The sequence below is a fragment of the Squalius cephalus genome, assembly GCF_949319135.1.
Source record: "Squalius cephalus genome assembly, chromosome: 20".
Taxonomy (NCBI): Eukaryota; Metazoa; Chordata; class Actinopteri; order Cypriniformes; family Leuciscidae; genus Squalius; species Squalius cephalus.
The window spans coordinates 31,566,199-31,583,088 of record NC_137141.1 but is presented as its reverse complement, the minus strand read 5'-3'; the positions used below and the strand labels follow the sequence as shown (position 1 = coordinate 31,583,088).

Here is a 16,890-nt window from a genome sequence, read left to right as displayed (position 1 = left end):
GTTGCTCTGTGGGTTTGTGCGTTTTTAACCAAACTACCTCTCATAAGGAAGTCAATGACCTAGCTAATTTTATTAAGCAAATTGCTTAGATTTCAATTTGCTAGTGGCCTGTGACCAATGATTTTAGTCTCCTCCCTCTCTCTTCTCCCTCTCCTGTGCTTTTCTTTCTCCCAGACCTGTAACCTGTCTGTTGTGTTGATGTTTCGCATCTCACTGTGGGATTTGCATTGACGTCTGATTCGCTCCAACAGCAGTCGAGCCGAGACCCATGACTAAGTGGGTGGTGATCCTCTAAACAAACACGCAGACAGCTAGCAATCATAGGGAAATGAAGACAGACAGATCTCTGACAGAAATAATGCACTCGGATACACTTGAGTTAAGATTATTGTTCCACATTTGAGTTTCCAACAATCCAGTGTTTGTATGACTGATTTCACATCATTAAAGTCACTGTGAATTGTCGTTTTAAACCACATTTACTTTCACAATATGTCATTTTGATGTGAAACAGGATATTTAATAATATATATATATATATATATATATATATATATATATATATATATATATATATATATGTATATATATATATATATATATATATATATATATATATATATATATATATATATATATATATATATATATATATTATGTATTTGTTGTAGTTTCCATTCACCACTAGAGAGGTTTACCCATAACGATTTCCACTTCTGAGAACCCTGGATATGCGAAAAGAGTCGATTGGTATTATCCAGTAGCCAAAGTTTCAGTCTATTCAAGGTTTCAAAGTCTGTTTTTCTCTGTAGAAAAATGATTAGCTCACAATATGACCACAAAAAGATACAAAATTTTCTTTTCCAAGACTTCAAGTGCTGCTTTGTCCTCTGAGGCACAGCATTAAAAGCAAGCCCGGCTCCAGCCTTCAGATGCAAGGTGGGCCGATTGACATTCCTGGTGCTGGAATGTTTAAACATTATTTTCCTGGTGCTGGAATGTTTAAACATTATTTTATTTTTTTTCCCCTTCACAGATTTTGTAACTTTATTTTTAAGCAAAAGGAGCAGGCCTTAAAAGAAAATATATAAACAAACAGAGCTCAACGCTAAGGAGTTTACTGGTTATACTTACGTTCACTGGCCCCACCACAAACAAACACACAAACAATAAATAAAAATAAATAAATAAATACTTGAATAAATGCTATTTTAAGGAATAATGTTAAATAAAGACAAATAAACAGTCAGTAATAAAATAAGAACAAATGAACAAATTACAAGCAATAGCACAAATAAATGCAGTATAATAAATATAAAAACTGATCTCAGGTACATCTAACAGTATTCCTGTATGAAATACTAATAATTAAATGCATAATAATCCTTATTAAAGTTATTCAGTCAAGAGCAGATTTTAGTTTTTCTTTTTCTTTTGTCCTTGAACTCAGATAAGACTGTGCTTACGCAGATACTTGCCATAATGGGCATTTTGAAGTAATTTTGTACTGTATTTGTCCATTTAAGCGCGATAAGAAACAAAATAGAACTCAGTCCGGTAATGTGCTCTTTGTGTGCACGCTTAGTGTGTATTCGCACAGAAAACTTTTGCTTCTTCTCATGATTGAACTGTTTAAAATCATTTGAATGTTTATGATACTGTGTTTATGTTTGTGGTTCTAATACTGACCAGGAGCCTGACCTGATTGGTGAACGTAATTTCACCAAGTATATCATGTTCCTGGATCAACATTCCAATCAACCAATCCGATTTGAGGGACAAGTTTACAGTTTATGTCAAGTTTTGGCTTACAATCAGGGTTAGGTGCTTCTACATCAGTGTTATTCTTTCCCTCTGATTTTAGGGATAATTTAATGGTAGGGATAGGTTAGGAGTAGGGATAAGGTTAGGAACACATTTTCGGACAGTAATGTTCTTTCGAGATCAACAAAATATGTTGTTCCAGTAACATTTCTGACTTCTGAACTCAGATGGAGTTTTTCGGTTCCTTGCCACTGTTGCCTTTGGCTTGCTCAGTTGGGGATACTTAATTTAATTAATCAATCAACAATACTATTGATCAGCATTACCAAACGTGGACGTTTTACACTAGAAACAAACACTGATGTACTATTTTATTTAATACTGTGAAGCTGCTTTGATACAATCTGTATTGTGAAAAGCGCTATATAAATAAAGTTGACTTGTCTTGACTTGACTTGGAAAAATCACGGTGACCTGGCCTGATTAGAGGGTTCATGATCATATGGGGGTTTTGCACTAGGTATAAGAACTCAGTTATAGGAACTAGTCACCAGGGCGGTCCTCCGAGAACTAAATGATCCCCTAGGTGCCATTTTCCTGGTTGCATCCGCACTGCCAGTGGGAACTCTGAAGTGACGTAAGCCGCCCGACAGCGGCATCATTTCAGCGACACAACAACAACAACTGGTGGATGAAGGAAGCCGTGATCGGAGCTGTGTTTCTGTTGTGTGTCAATGGTTTTGCGATAACTGAGATGGAATGTAGATGCATAAGTTATGTGATCTTTATGAAACGGGCAGGTACTGGTGTTTCATATGGCATGCGTTCGGCCAATCAACGTACACTATCACTGGTAGTTCCTGTTGTGCTGGCTTAGACCCTACTCTGAGCTAATGCAGTTGTGGCGAGCAGGACGAGGTCGAGGGCCGTGGGAGGACGGCGCGAGGCCGGTGTCGTGATTATGATGAGCCACACCTGTGAGACGCACCGGTCTCGCATCTCTCACGGAGGAGCGGAGGCATAAAGGAGGAGCGACGACAGTGAAGAGCGAGAGAGGACAGGCCTGTGTTTTAGTTGATGTTTTGTTTTTGTTTGTGTCGCCAGCAGTCGTCCGTGAGGGGCTGCTGGCTTTTACTTTCATTTTGTATTTGTTTTATTTTTATTATTAAAAATCTTTAAATGTTCGCCGGTTCCCGCCTCCTTCTTCCCATAACAACATACCCCGTTACATTGGTGCCGAAACCCGGGAAGGAGGAGGAACGCGCTGTCAAAGAGCCCTTGCCGCTGTTGGGAATCCGCGGTGCCATCGAGCATGGCGGGCAGTTTCCGTCGCCATGGACGCTCGAGGCGGTGCGCTGGAGTGAGTTGCCGGGGGGACGGTCGAGCTCGCTGCTGGCCGCCTGAGTGCTGGAGGGGCGGCTGCCGTCCGGTAGGGAGCGGAGGAGTCGTCGCCGTTTGCCGTGGGCCGGAGCCTGCTGCCATCCGCCATGACGGGGAGGAGCAGGGAACGGGGGACTCCTGCCGACTGCCCGAACCCGGAGGAGCCGTCGCCGTCCACCAGGCGGCGGAGGAGTGTCGTGCCGTCCACCGAGGTCTATCCAGCGTCACCGCCAGGCACCGCGGAGAAGATCGCCCAGCGGGTGGCGGGCCGGATGGCAGCGCGTTGTGGGAACTGGATCAAGTTTTTTTTTTTTCCTCTCTCCCCTCTCTCGTCTCTGCCGCTCCTCATGCTTCCGTCTCCTTTCCTCTCGCCTCGTCTGTCCATACCCCCAGGTACCGCAGCCGCCGTGATCGGTCCCCCCGGGGAGGGGGGGGGGGGGGAGTAGGCGCAGCCTCGGGAGTACCCCCCGGCCTGCGAGGGGCGATGGGGGTATGTGGCGAGCAGGACGAGGTCGAGGGCCGTGGGAGGACGGCGCGAGGCCGGTGTCGTGATTATGATGAGCCACACCTGTGAGACGCACCGGTCTCGCATCTCTCACGGAGGAGCGGAGGCATAAAGGAGGAGCGACGACAGTGAAGAGCGAGAGAGGACAGGCCTGTGTTTTAGTTGATGTTTTGTTTTTGTTTGTGTCGCCAGCAGTCGTCCGTGAGGGGCTGCTGGCTTTTACTTTCATTTTGTATTTGTTTTATTTTTATTATTAAAAATCTTTAAATGTTCGCCGGTTCCCGCCTCCTTCTTCCCATAACAACATACCCCGTTACAGCAGTCCCCCCAAAAGGTGTTCCTATAACTAAAAGCGGGGACTTCCACCAATTGTTATACAAACTATGAAAATGTTCTTCCAGTGCAAAAGCCTGTATACTGATCCAGTTCTTGTGTTGAAGTCATTAACTTTAAGTTAACAACTCACTGTAGGGAAGATAACCAGTTTATAATCACTTTTGTTGTTGTTGTTTTTCAATATGTTCCTCACCTCAGATATCATGAGAAGAATAGGGCAGCGGTCCAATTAAATATTTGTATGGTATGATGATACTAATGTTATTTTCCTTATTTTAATGGCCTAATTGTATTTTCTTAACACTAACATTTCAAATGATCATAAATAAATTAATGATAAAGGTCCTGTGATTCACTGCTTTAATCGCTGTTTGTTTTAAAAAATGTACATTCCCAGGTTGTCTTCCTGCTTCTTTGCAATTAAAATCAAACCTACGCCCATGTTTAAATGTGAAAAAGTGAGAGGAGAACTGAACTTGTCATCAAAAGCTCTGCTTTTCATCATTGCTAATGTTGTTATATAAATGCGTAATATATTAGCATAAGGGTTGCATTTGGAAAATGATTTCAATGCGTTCAGCAGTCAACCTCAACTTGCGTAAGACTGAGAAACACACGCTCACACAAACACAGCTGACTTACTGTAACATATATGTTCTGGTAGACACTTGCTTTTCATCTAATAAACCAGTCTTGAACTGCATGGAATAATGAGATGCCATTTGTATAATTTCAAATGTAGCTCTATTTTAAGGTTAAATTGCCTCCTCTGGGCAGGAAGCCTACAATCATATATACATATTCATTTCATTGGACAGCGTTGTCATTAGATGCACTGTATGATAATAAAAGCATACAGTACATGCTCATGGCATTGTTTATACACTGTATAATTTTGGTGCCGTCATTGGCGCTTTACAGAAACTCTTCACTGATAGTCGGTCTCCATGGTGTATTATTATAGTCAATGTTGCAGAAAATGACATTTTCCAGCTGACTGAATGCTCAAGAAGAGTAAAACACAATAAAATCATGTTAAGATCAAACTTGATGAGCTCTTTTTGAGATGCAAGTTCCCAGGTAGTCAAATGCTGATACAGCAAAATACATTAAAATACAAGCTACTCCATTCCATAAAAAAACATTAAAAAAATGTTACCGCAGTGTTCTTTACTACCAAAAATGTGTAAACTAAAACCACATTTTCAGGATTGTCATATTTGAGTTGAATATCGTGTCTTTTTGTTTTATCCATTTATTTTGTCTTATTTTTGATTCACAACAATAGACTCAGTAGAGTAATGGAAGTAATGAAGTCAGAGACAGAGGCTGTGTTTAAATTTGCATACTACCTGTCCTAATTAGTATATAGGTTAAGAATTATTTCATCGCAAATCATAACACTGAAAAAAGAAAGCTAAATGCACCTGGTTGATATACTTTTCCATAGAATTTTTGAAATGTGTGTTAGTGCATATACTGTACTTTTAAGATAATGTTTCCCATAATCCAGAAAAAAAAACAGAAAAAAAAAAAAAACTCAAGCATGTTTACATTTACTTCCATTATACATGGATGGATAGATTGACTATACTGTCAAAGAGCACCGTCCTTCGGATGAGACGTTAAACAGAGGTCCTGACTCTCTGTGGTCATTAAAAAAATCTAAAAAAAAGTCTCTTCTCCACCAGTAAACTGGTGTGTGGTGGGCGTTCTGGCGCAATATGCCGTCGCATCATCCCCCGTACTATGTAGAGTGCTATGAGTACCCAGAAAAGTGCTATATAAATGTAACACATTTTTATTATTTATTATTATTATATGAGAACCCATCCCCATTACCAAAAAGTAATAATTATGAGATTAAAAGTCGAAATTATGACTTAAAATGTCATAATTATGATATAAAAATTCATAATTATGAGATTAAAAGTATTAATTATGAGATTAAAAGTCAAAATTGACAAAAGGTCGAAATTATGACTTAAAATGTCAATTATGATATAAAAATAAATTAGTACGAGATTAAAAGTATTAATTATGAGATTAAAAGTCAAAATTGACAAAAGGTCAAAATTATGAAGAAAAAAAAACTAAATTATGAGATTTAAAAAAGTCAAAATTATGAGATAAAAAACAAAACATCTAAATTATGAGATACAAAATCTAAATGATGACCCCCCCCCCCCCCAAAAAAAAAAAAAAAAATCATAATTATAAGATTAAAAATGATATATATTTTTTTGTATTATCCATGTAATAATCAGAATAATGTAAAGTCAATCATTAATAAACCGCTTCTCTGTATGCCGGGGTCAGGAAGTATATTGGGTTATCACCACCTGCAAAATTAGCAAGCAGTCCAATTATTGTATTCATTTCCTGTGCTAATGAATTCTGAAGATTATCATTATGGAAAACAGGGTGAGATAAAGCAGTAAAACACCTTCTTGATCTGCTCTCCTCCAATGCTGTGATAAGCATCTGGGCTTCTCTGTAGCACCTCAATTAAACATTTTGATCTAATTAATCAAGTGTCCTGTGGGACATCCCTCGGCTCCAAATAAAACTCTCTCAAGCAAGAGTTATTAACATGACTAATAAGCACTGCCACTGATAACATTTTTTCATTATTATTAGCACTATAGCTCATAAAACATCATCATACGGACCGACAAGCTCTGGAACGCCAGCTCTGACCTTTGAGTGTCTTTTCATGTGGACACGCGGGCGGCCATTACGAAATCAACTTTAATATATGGGCGGCGACCAACTCTTGCAGGTCAATTCATCATGTGTGTCTCATTAACGATCTTTAATTAGATTTTGCTGTTTCCGCTCATGCTTTGTTACGTTTAAACCTCAGCGACTTTTCAGGTCACCAAGGCCACCTACAAAATGTGTTTTGCTTGCTGTGGGTGTTTGTTTGCGTCAGTGCAGCTGTTGTTATTGGCTATGTGGTATTGGCTATGTTATGCATATATATATATATATATATATATATATATATATATATATATATATATATATATTAGGGCTGTCAAAAGATTAATCGCGATTAATCGCATCCAAAATAAAAGTTTGTGTTTACATAATATATGTGTACTGTGTATAAATACACACACATGCATGTATATATTTAATAAATATTTGCATACATATACTGTATATATTTATATATAATTTATATTATATATAAATATATATTTTTTTATATATAAATTACACATTTTTCTTTCTCATTTCTCATTTCTCATTATATATATATATATTAGTATGCTAAAAAGATGCACCAGCTATTCTGTAGTGGAGAGACATGGTGGGTTGAAGTGGAATGAATGTTATGATTTATATTTCAAAACAAGTGAGAGAATATTAAATTATATGAAATTAAGAAAACAAACACATTTGAAGTATTTATAAAAAGGCAGCAAAAAACTTATACTTAGAAAGCTGCAAAAGACTGACAACATCAAAACATTCCATATTTAACAGAATAGAAATGTCTCTGCTATAATTTTTTTTTTTTTTTTTTTAAATGCAATCTGTATATATCATTCAATATTATGCTTTGAAATGGGCATTTTGATTATCCTAGCAAACATGATTGACAACATGCAATTATTTTGTTTGGCATCCGGATAAGGCTGAGTAGTTTAGAGTCTTGAAAGATGATTGCTAAATAATAGAGTAACTTGTCATGTGTGACTGCAAGGCAGGGAATAACACACCTTGGAATGTCACGACTGACCAATCAGAATCAAGTATTTCAGAGAGCTGTGTAATAAACTGATGTACTACTATGTAATATATTAAACAAATAATTTGATACAATGTGTGCATACATGTTTTTTTTTTTTTTTTTTTACATTGTACTTATATTGAAAAAGTACCTGCATGTAATTCAATCTTACACTGTTGACCCTTCCCTTACATCATAACCCACTCTTACCATAAAACCTGACCTCAATATAGCAACAGTTTTGTGCAAAACTACATTAACACAATTACGTCTTACAATTATTATTATTATTGTAAATACATAGTAATTAAAAGCAACTAAAATAAATTGGGACCCTACTTCTACTACTACTACTACTACTACTACTAAATACAATTTAAAAATTTTATTGTTATAATTATTTAGTGATATTTAGTGCTGGGCAACGATTAATCACGCATCCAAAATCAAAGTTTGTGTTTACATAAATAAATAATTGTAATTTAAATAATTATACACAGTACACACACACACACACACACACACACACACACACACACACACACACACACACACACACACACAATTATATATATTTGAAAATATATATATATATAATGTATTTAATTATTTATGTAATAAATAATGTATTATTTAATTTAATACATATAATATTTAATATTTATAATATTTAATAAATAATATATTATTTAATTTAATATATATACACATAATACACACACACACACACACACACATGTGTGTGTGTGTGTGTGTGTGTGTGTGTGTGTGTGTGTGTACTATGTATAATTATTTTGTATATATAAATACACACACATGCATGTATATATTTAAGAAAAATGTGTTATTTATATATAAAACATTTATATTTATATATAATATAAATTATGTATAAATATACAGTATATAGTATATACATGCAAATATTCCTTAAATATATTATTATTATTAGCACTATTATTACTAAATATCATTTTAATATTATTATTGTTTTAACATTTTAATCATAATATATGTGTCCTTAATCACAATTAATAACTAATAGAAACATAAATGAGTAACATATTTTCCAATAAACAAGAATGCATCCTTCTATCATGACACCTCAAACTGCTGGCCGAATGCATAGGCAGAGCATTATTCAGAAGAACAAAACATCATTTGCATGCTAATGTTGAGCATGAAGCCCAGGGCAACGGATCCTCAGAATCACAGTAGATAGATGAGATCAATATATGAGGAGGCAAACCAGAGGCTCAGGCCTTCAGAAAAATCGCACCGCCCATTTAAGTGGCATTGATTTTGACTGTCAAATCACATGCCGCATAACAAGCTGGCAGAGATAGACGGCACAAACTGATGATTAGATGCAGCACTTTGACAAGGTGGGCCAAATAAATGCTACTTCCTCAAATGGAATGGAATGTATTTGAATACAATCAGAGAGGAAGAACTTTTTTTTTTTTTTTTTTTTTTTTCTCGGCCGTTGCAAATAGGGCAGTTACGGTGAGTTACTTGAGGTAGGACGCAGTCATATAGATCAAATGTGCATCCCGTTAACATATTTAAATATTTGCTGCAGGAATCTCTGGAATCAAACTGAAAATGTCTCAGGCCAACAGTTAGCAGTTCTCAAGAGAACAGCAGTGATGTTTCCTTTGCTTTTCTCAAGATGACATCAACTGAAAAAAGAAAGAAACAAAGTGAATTCATGAGGGCGAGCTGGCGTCACGTCGTGGCAGGGGTCAGCGGGGCTAATTGGTTGGTATAATCACTTGCAATTCATCTGGAAAAGCAACAATTACATTCTCTGATATTTGTTTATGTCCAGGCACTATTTTGCAGAACACTGTGCCCTTGGGAAGACGCTTGCGAATACATAGTGCGCTGGTTATAATTCCCTGAAGAATAAAATTAACAACCGTATACTTCTGTCTCTGGCTCATGTCTCCTGATCTGAGGCAAATTACCGCAAGATATGAAAAAAACCTTCCTGGCATTCAGCTTTACCACTGCACATTTCTAGTGAGTGATGAAAAAGAACAAATAAAACAAACAAGAGCAAAGTGACAGAGAATAAAAGAAAGTGAAAAAGCACAAATAAAAGAGCATGTTTACCACCAGTTGGCATATCCTTTGAGGACTGATGTTTGCCTCGTAAGTTAATAGCGCTGGAGTTGGCATGAGTGATTCCTTTGTAATTGTTTTAATATGACACAATTTGTCAAACAGACTTATATATAAAGACTGATTAGTCAGATTTGTTGAATATTGAAGGCAGCATAGCATTACATTTGACCATATGTTATTGTGTGTGTGTGTGCATACTGTACTTTTTAGCTAATATTTCCCATTTTTCCCATAAAAAAAACTGATAAACCAGAAAATCACTTTTAACTTTTTCAAGCTGCCAAAGCATATTTGTATGAGAGCCCATTTCTGCTAGCCTGGTAATACCAAACTCTGCTACTTCGCTTTGCTTCGTAGACAGAGTCTGGAAGGGCATAATAGAAAAGCGTTTTCTTTCTCGCGGGGGGCGCTTGTCTGAAGTTTAAAATCATTGGTTACCCGTAAGCCAATCACATAACGTTTGGTTATGGCGTGTGTTATGCGCATGCTCAGCCGCATCTAACTTCCACTGTAAACACATGGTTTATGCGAAAACAAAACCATCGAGCGAAATACCGGAGTGAACATGGCTGTGAACGACTTTTGCAGGTTATGTGAAGTAAATCTACGCATCCACGGTACAATCAGTGTCTATGTCGTCACGGCTCTCAGCCCGCCCTCTGTTCGTTGGTTGGCCGGCTGTTTTCAGGCCGGAGGAAAACGGAAAGCTATTACGCTATCTCAGATTGAGTACAGAAGCGAAATGAAATTGAGCGGAAGTACTGAGTCTGACGTAGTCAGGCTACATTTCTGCAACATAAAGGGGGAAAAAGTCAAAATTATGAGATTAAAACTTCAAAATGATGACAGTCAGAATTATGATAAAAAGTTACAATTATGACAAAAAGTTTTATTAAAAGTCTAAATTGTGACAAAAAGTCATAAGCATGAGATTAAAAGAAGTCGAAATTATGAGATAAAAAGTCTAAATTGACAAAGTCTAAATTATGCGATTAAAAGGTCAAAATTATGAATTAAACGTCATAATTATGGCAAAAAGTCAAAAGTATGAGATTAAAAGAAGTCGAAATTGTAAAATAAAAACTCAAAATTGAAAAAAAAAAGTTGAAATGATGAAATTAAAAAGTCAAAATTGTGACTTAAAATGTCAGAATTATTTTACCAAAAAGTACAATTATGGCAATCAGGATTATGACAAAAATTCATAATTATAACATTGAATCACACTCTGTGTGTTTGCATCTCTTGGTCTTGGACAAATTATGAGCAATAGTAAAATTGAAGCATTGATGACAACTTACCCTAACATGTATATCATCCCCAAACAAACCTTGATGGATAAAACCATCCAACCAAAGTCCAGTCCCTTATTATTTCCAGCCACATATTATGTTCCCCTTCAGAAATGCATCAAACTGTGTAAGTTATGCACACTGCACATGCCATTTATCTCCAGCACATGGAGAAACAACACACATATGAGCAGAGCAGGAAAAGCTGCAGTGATCTATCAAGACCGTGAGATACTGATCTGGGTCTTGACCGCAGTGTTATCCAACAAACCCCTCAATGGCCAGAACCTGACTCCAGACTCGGAGATACACACACACACGCGCGTTATCCGCAGCACATAAATGCTAACCTGTGTTATCTCTCAATCCTGCCCTGAGTCTTCATATAACCCACGCAAGCTGCTCAAGGGTATCAGGGCAGGGTGAAACGCTCGGCCATGTGTGTAAATATCGTACGGTTAAAAAGAGCCGGACACAGTGGGTGTGTGATGGGAAGTGGAACGTAACCAAGCAGACATCATTAAACTGTCACTGGACATGGATGAGCTCCCGCCTCATTCTGTCCCGCTCCATCCATCCGGACGGGTGGAGCGAAGGTTGAAGCAAGGGAAGGATGCCAGTTGTGAAGGAACGAGAGCCAGAACAAATCAGGCTTTGGGTTGCTAGCTGCCAAACGTAATGTGGCAGTCCTGGGCTCTGAGTGTGTTCGCGAGGGTGCCTGTGAGTTTAAATCCACTGGACTGAATTACTCTGGCAGAGCTAATAACATTATACCTGTAATTGGTTTTGCAACGTGTCTGACACACTTAGAGCTCGGCACACAAGATAGCGGTAGAAAGAAGCTCAGGTTGTTTATGTGCTCAAGCAGACTTGTGTGTCGCTGTGCAGACATGTTCATACTCACTCCTGTAATCTCTGCAATATCTCACATCATTTGACATTTAGGCACTTTTTTTTTTTTTTTTTGCTAAGCAACAAGAAACTCTTTTCTGACTGAAAAGATTTAGTACTATCTGCACACACACACACAAAAGTGTTTTTGAGCTGTGGCTTAGTGGGTGGCACACTAGTCTTGCATAACCAGACCTTTGACTAAATAACAGAAAGTCTGTCCCACTTATCCTGGCCAAGAACTGCCCACTCGGGGGAAGAGATTGTCTGATGGACGTGAAGTAGTCTGTGAAAATTTCATATGCAGTTTAGTAATGGATTGACATGGATGGATGGAACAATCTTTGGAGTTTGGAAGGATTCCACTTCTAAGGATTCATCATGGTCTCAGCAGGATCTAGAAGGGTGACACAGCACGTCTCCTTGGTAAAGCTAGGAAGAGCTGGTAGACCATTTTGGAGAACAATAAAAATGCCAGGATCCTAAATTGATATTACCAGATTGATAGAATCAGATTTGTTTGTTTGTTTGTTTGTTGGCTGATTGATTGATTGATTGATTGACTGACTGATTGATTGATTGATTGATTGATTGATTGATTGATTGATTGATTGATTGATTGATGTCGACACTTTATTTTGATGGTCCTTCAACAGACATTCTGCTAACTAAGTAAGTTTGCATCTACATGTCAACTAACTCTCAGAGTATTATAAGACTGTTAGGTTAGGGTTATATAAGATGACATGTACATGCAAAGTTACTTATAGTCAGTAGAATGTCTTTTGGGAGCATCAAAATAAAGTGTTTTAACAATGATGCTGACAAAAATGTAAATGTGAATAATAATAATAATAATAAAATGATCACAAAAAATTAAATAATAACTGTATATCTTATACATAGACTATGTACATACAAACTATTGATTTTATATTAATAGTTTATATGCATATATTAACTTTATTTAAAACTTTTATTTGAACATTTAAACATTCTATGTAAATACCTCAGTTTATTTCATCATAATATTCTTTTCTTGCTTACATTATAGAATAAAATACACTACACTACATAATGTGAGGCATAAAGTTAAGATCTCTTTCAGGTTGGCAAGCGGTGTCAGATCTAAGAAGACACACTTCTTCACTTCTCTCTTGAGACTCACAGTGTCAGTTGCTTTTGAATTGATGGTCTCATTCCTCCCCTGTCCCCTCTCATTCACAGATCTTCAATGGAGCTGTCACTGTTAGCTTCACTTTATTCTGCTTTAAACCCCAAACACTATTTTCTTGACTTTTTATCTTCTGTTCAATTGATTCATGCTGTTGTTGTGCCCATGTAATTGATTTAAGGTTATTTTTCAATGATAAAATTCTTGCTCCTTGATATGCAGAGACAGCTGCAAGTAAACCGATTGCTTGGTTAGTTTGATTCCTCTGATAATTCTGAAAGACAGATCAAAGTGTTTTGACGGAAAACTCCTGCTCGTTGCTTTTCTCTCTCGTGAAAGACAACAACTAACAGCCTCATTAGTTTTCATGTGCAGCATTCACACCATATTAAAGACATTTAAAATCATTAAAAATGTGGATTTACCTTACAAGACACATGATGTAAAACACGCTGACGTTAACTCCCATGTATAATTCTTGTAATGAATATGTTGTCGCTGTGCCCTTAAGTCATGACATTTCTGAGATGAAAGAATATGGGGAAACACAAAAGTCACATCACATGACAAGCGGCTTGCATTTTTACACTGAATTATGGTTGAAATTCAATTACCCAGGATTAAAAAAAAAAGGGAAATAGATGCAGCTATGAATGAAGGACTTTGTGGTGAACCTGTTAACGCTAGGGCTGGGTATCGATTCAGATGTTACAATTCGATTCGATTTCGATTCGCAAGCTCTCAAATCGATTCGATTTCGATTCTCGATTCGATTTTCGATTTCGATTCTCGATTCGATTTTTCGATTTCGATTCTGAATTAGATTTCGATTCGACTCAATGAATATTTAATACAAATCCTATATTTATTAAAAAAAGAAAAAGAAAAGAAAAGTGAACATAAGTTTTCAAGTGTTTAATTAATAAAAAAGAAATTAAGAGCCACAAACCTGTATATTAAACTCTTTTTATTTTAGGTACACTTGGGTACATTAAAACAGAACCCAACTCTATATTTCAAATGCATACAATGAATAGACAGGATTTTGATGCAAGATGAAAAATTGATGCTGAAAATTGGACAAGTCAGAACAGTCGTATGTCTTGATCAAACAGGTTAACAATCCTCACATAAACCCATATAAAAACATTGCATATAATTTTTATCTGTGCCCTTCCTGTATAACAGCTAGGCCATATACATAAATTGAATAAAGTTATCAAACAGTCTGTGCTGCATTAATTATAAATTATATATAGACTAATCAAAGTTTAAAAAGTTCTTTAGTCAAGAGCAGTGAGTGTTTTTCTCTGTTCCCTTTGTTATTTGATTAACTTTAACGACAGAGATAATTAGTGGCTACTGTGTACTGTCCCTTTAAGACCAGCCGCTGTTGACAGAGACGCGGATCTCACACGCGCCTGATTCTCTCACGAGTCATAACTCTTCATGTGCATCATAAGACTGCTCTTATGTTATGAAAATACTCAACAAAAAGACATTTTGGCATTATTGTGTGTTTTATTGTTCGTTCAAGCGCGAAAGATAACTCTATTCTGGGCTGTCTTGTGCGCACGCACGATATCATCGCAAGTTTTTCTGTGTCACAGTCAGGACATTCACAGGCAGCGAGATCTATTTTGTCTTGTCGCGTATTAATGGTTTAAAAGTATTTGCATGAATAAGAGCGGGATCATGTAACACCTAACCAAAGGATGACAAAAAATTAACAGATGCTGCATTGCGTTAAAAGCCCAAATTTGTTTATTTCATACAAAATCGCAGCATTTTGCGTCATATAGCCTAATTGCGTATAGGCTTGACATCGCGATTGCGATATGATTAAACGTGCAGCACTAATTGAGGTTATTTTATGATTTAGATAAAACTAACATAAAATCTCACAGCATTAGCTATAAAATTGAGTTTGCAAGCCTATATGAACAGTGGAGGAAAACTGATTCTTGGGTAGGCTAATAGATAAATAAAGATGGAAAAAAAATCGATTCTTGGCGTTTGAGAACCGATTTTGAATCGACCACATTTTAAAAAACGATTAATCGAAAAATCGATTTTTTTGCCCAGCCCTAGTTAACGCTATAAAGTTTCAAGGTGATTTGTTGTGTTAATGCAATGCCTTCAATCACATTTTCATTACGATGGCCTGTTTTTCATTTATCGCATGGAAAATATCAATTTTAACTTCATGACATGTGACCTCATGTTCAACTAACAGTGTAAGAGTGCTGATAAAAGTGTAATGATACGAGTACTGATAAGAGTGTAAATTTGTACCTTAAAATGCAATGTAAGTCGCTTTGGATAAAAGTAAAATGTAAATGTAATAGCACATTGAGGTGTTACACTTTACTGTGTGTTCACATGCACACAGAAAAAACCCTGCAAAGTCGATAAACAAAAACAAACCGTTTCTAACTACATTTTAACACTACACTTTCAACATTTCACTTTATTTTTTCACTTTGTTCCACCTCTCCGCACATGCAGCAGATTTCCGCTAATAATGCATTCAGTGTACCATGCTCCCTCTCTTTCCCAGCATCCCTCTTGTTTTTTTGCACTCTTTGAACTCATTGATGGCTCTGTTTTGAAGCAGAAGTATTCCTGTAATTCTCTTCTAGTTCTCTGCAGTTTAATGTCTAATGGCAGTGTCTGTGAAACTACCACACTTTAAAGGTGCATTGTGCAATATTTAGGAGGATCTGTTGATAGAAATGCAATATCATATACATAAATGTTTTCAGTGGTGTATAAAGACCTTAATCAACCGTTATGTTTTTATTACCTTAGAATGAGCCGTTTCTATCTACACACACCGCGGGCCCCGTTGCATTGAAATGCGCCGACATGTTTCGCGCTTCGTCGCTATGTTGTTCTTCGTGCAAGGAAGTAAGCTAAAGTCAGCGAATAAAACACTGACACAATGATGAACAAGTAACAATAATATTCCCAATAACATATTGGTTTACTGAATAATAAAGTGAACATCATTTCTTAACCTGTTAAGCTGCAACGCCACTTTTGAAAAATCCCCAGAAATGACATACCCAAACTGAAACAGATACAGTTCATGAACCCTTTGTACTAAAAGCACAAGTATGATCTCGTTTGAAAGCTGACACCTGGCAGTTTATTGTAAATGTAGAATTAATTATTGTCGTAATGACAAAAATTGTTATAAATAGCTTCAAAGTTTTGTAAAGTTATTAGAAATTATTTTTTATGAAACATCCTCATGAAAATAAAATTGAAGTTGGCACTGGAGCAATCTAGAAATGCACTACAGCTAAAGCCACATGTCTAAACATTTTATGTTTAAAATCTGAAGATAATAAGCCCAAAACTCTGTATTTAGTTAAATGTTTTTCAAGACCATGTCATGTGACTAACAGTTAGGGCTAGCTAGCATGTTAGCTTAGCACACCATCAATACACGACAATATATGAGATTAAAACCATGTTTATGCTCAAAACGTACTTTATAACTCAAGCCGAATGTTTTAAATAATCTTCTGTGATCTAATTTAGCTTCAGATAAAAAAATCAGACAGAAAATATATTATTTGATAGTATTATGCACAATGATGAAGTCTATATAGATTAGCATTACATTATAAATATAATATATTATTATGAAAATACCTGGCATGGCTTG

At 36.5% G+C, this 16,890-nt stretch overlaps 1 protein-coding gene across 2 annotated transcripts in view; it reads right to left on the bottom strand.

Moving 5' to 3' along the window:
• The window catches only part of alk (ALK receptor tyrosine kinase), a 399,864-nt gene that overhangs the window by 90,305 nt on the left and 292,669 nt on the right, over positions 1–16,890 (bottom strand). The window lies entirely within an intron of this gene.